Source organism: Ovis canadensis, chromosome 4 (assembly GCF_042477335.2).
Source record: "Ovis canadensis isolate MfBH-ARS-UI-01 breed Bighorn chromosome 4, ARS-UI_OviCan_v2, whole genome shotgun sequence".
In the NCBI taxonomy this organism is placed as follows: domain Eukaryota; kingdom Metazoa; phylum Chordata; class Mammalia; order Artiodactyla; family Bovidae; genus Ovis; species Ovis canadensis.
The window spans coordinates 24,822,891-24,825,848 of record NC_091248.1 but is presented as its reverse complement, the minus strand read 5'-3'; the positions used below and the strand labels follow the sequence as shown (position 1 = coordinate 24,825,848).

The 2,958-nt window shown below is 36.7% G+C and overlaps 1 non-coding gene across 1 annotated transcript; it reads left to right on the top strand.

Annotated features, from left to right (window-relative positions):
* Positions 1-1,790: 1,790 nt before the first annotated feature.
* LOC138439965 (U6 spliceosomal RNA) lies at positions 1,791-1,894 on the top strand. Its single transcript, XR_011256903.1, has one exon. It is a non-coding gene; the product is annotated as a U6 spliceosomal RNA (small nuclear RNA).
* The last annotated feature ends 1,064 nt before the right edge of the window (positions 1,895-2,958 follow it).

The following is a 2,958-nucleotide window of genomic DNA, read 5'->3' as shown; positions in this document are numbered from 1 at the left end:
GGGTGTGGAGAAAAGGGAACCCACTGACACTGTTGGTGGGAATGCAAACTGGTACAGCCGCTATGGAAAACAGTGTGGAGGTTCCTCAAAAAACTGGAAATAGAACTGCCATACGACCCAGCAATCCCACTGCTGGGCATACACACCAAGGAAACCAGAATTGAAAGAGACACGTGTACCCCAATGTTCATCACAGCACTGTTTATAATAGCCAGGACATGGAAGCAGCCTAGATGTCCATCAGCAGATGAATGGATAAGAAAGCTGTGGTACACAATGAAGTATTACTCAGCCATTAAAAAAATGCATTTGAATCAGTTCTAATGAGGTGGATGAAACTGGAGCCTATTATGAAGAGTGAAGTAAGTCAGAAAGAAAAACACCAATACAGTATAGTAATGCAAATATATGGGATTTAGAAAGATGGTAATGATGACCCTATATGCGAGACAGCAAAAGAGACACAGATGTAAAGAACAGTCTTTTGGACTCTGTGGGAGAAAGTGAGGGTGGGATGATTTGAGAGGGTAGCGTTGAAACATGTATATTATCATATGTGAAGTGGATTGCCGGTCCAATTTCGATGCATGAGACAGGGTGCTCAGGGCTGGTGCGCTGGGATGACCCAGAGCAATGGGATGGGGAGGGAGGTAGGAGGGGGGTTCAGGATGGGGGATACATGTATACTCATGGCTGATTCATGTCAACATTTGGCAAAAACCACTACAATATTGCAAAGTAATTAGCCTCCAATTAAAATAAATAAATTTTTTAGAAAACTCAACATTCAAATAACTAAAAAAAAAATCAATCCAATAGATCTTAAGGAAAAAGAAACTGTAAAAAATAAACAGTAAATAACTGTAAATTATGTAGTGGAAAGAAAGTGAAAGTGAAGTCGCTCAGTCGTGTCCGACTCTGTGACCCGTGGACTGTAGCCCACCAAGCTCCTCCATCCATGGGATTCTCCAGGCAAGAATACTGGAGTGGGTTGCCATTTCCTAAGATTAAATAGATCAATCATCACAATATACCTAAAGAGAATGAACTCACTATTAAAGTACAAAGATCCTCAGTTTTTTTTTTTAAGTTAGCCATATATGGTTTATGAGAGGCATACTTCAAATGAAAGACATTAAAAGGTTAAAGATATTAAAAAAGACTTAAAAATACAAGCAAATTTTTTCCTAAGTGATTGTAGCAATATTAATGTTAAATAAAATGGAATTTAAGGCAAAAGACAACAATGTGGATAAAAAGAGAAATACACAATTAAAAAGAACATTTCACTAAGAAGATTCAACAGCCACCAACTTGTGTGCATTTAAAGTATATACAAAAAGCAAAAAACTCATTAAAATATAATATGATGTTGACAAACCACAGTCATAGAGGAAGATTTTATCTAATCTGTATCAGAATATGATAAATTGAGTAACTTGAACAAACAAGTCAGGATTTAAACTTCGCAGGTATATACAGAAGCCTCCAAAAAGCAAAGCAAAACAAACGAACAAAAATAGAGAGTAAATGTTCTTTAGAAATGCACATAAAACAAAGACAAAAAGCTAGCACAGTTTAGTTAGCTTTCAAGTCTCAATAAATTCCAAATGATCACATTCTATTACCACAATAAAATTAAATTAGAAAACATAAAATGATAATTTTAAGTAGTAACAAATGTTTGAAAACATATGTGTGTGTATATATATACACACACACGCTCCTAAAATAAGGAGGAAGGGCTTTTAGGTTTGTCCTCTCCGATTTGTAGAATACTAGTTGGCTCTGTGCTGACTTCAACAGCACATATACTAAAATTGGAACGATACAGAGATTACCATGGCCCCTGCTCAAGGATGACATGCAAATTCGTGAGGCGTTCCATATTTTTACATTTCTTTTTCTATATTATTTGCCAAAGTGAGATAAGAAACATCTTGATTTTAAAGCTTTAAGAGGCATTTGATTTTCTAAAAGGACAGTCTGAAATCTTTATGTTGATATAAATTTAAAGATATAAATGACTCAGTTAGTCATGCAAAAACATTAATCTCGATTTTTAAAAGATCCAAAAAGCTGTCCAGTTTATATTTTTATGACAAATAAAAAAATAGCATTCAACTGAAAAAAAATAAATAATAAAGTTAGCTCTGAGTTTAAGCTCTACCTCAAATAGTGGCAGTAACACAATGTATCCACTAGATGTCAGTGTTACTTTACGTTCATTCTTATTTGCCCACGTTGACGTCGGAGAAGGCAATGGCACCCCACTCCAGTACTCTTGCCTGGAAAATCCCATGGATGGAGGAGCCTGGTAAGCTGCAGTCCATGGGGTCGCTAAGAGTGGGACACGACTGAGCGACTTCACTTGCACTTTTTTACTTTCGTGCATTGGAGAAGGAAATGGCAACCCACTCCAGTGTTCTTGCCTGGAGAATCCCAGGGATGGAGGAGCCTGGTGGGCTGCCGTCTATGGGGTTGCACAGAGTCAGACACGACTGAAGCGACTTAGCAGTAGACGTCGAATTACACCCAAGACCACCCAGTCCAACGAGTTAGATTTCAGACCCAGTTCTAGCCCTTTTAGGTTTGATTTAAGTGCCTAATAATACAGAAATAATAATACCTATAGTGAAAAATTTTAACGTGCTATATATAAATGTAAATATTTATCATAAAATAGTTTCCTAGATCTCTTTCTGTGATTTTCCCTGAATTATTCATTTAGCTTCCTAAAGCAGTTTTGTATAGTTTTCTAAGCCTTTTGAGAGACAAAGGGAAGCCTTTTGAGTAAGCATTTCCTATTTTGGTGTGAGAGGGAACATCCCTTTAAGTAGTCTTCAATTTGTATTTGTACATTCCTCTTAGCAATACAGCCCTGTGACAGAGAAATGCTAACATTGAAAAAGATCTGGAGAAGCTATCTATTCTAACTGCCTGCATCTTAAACATTGA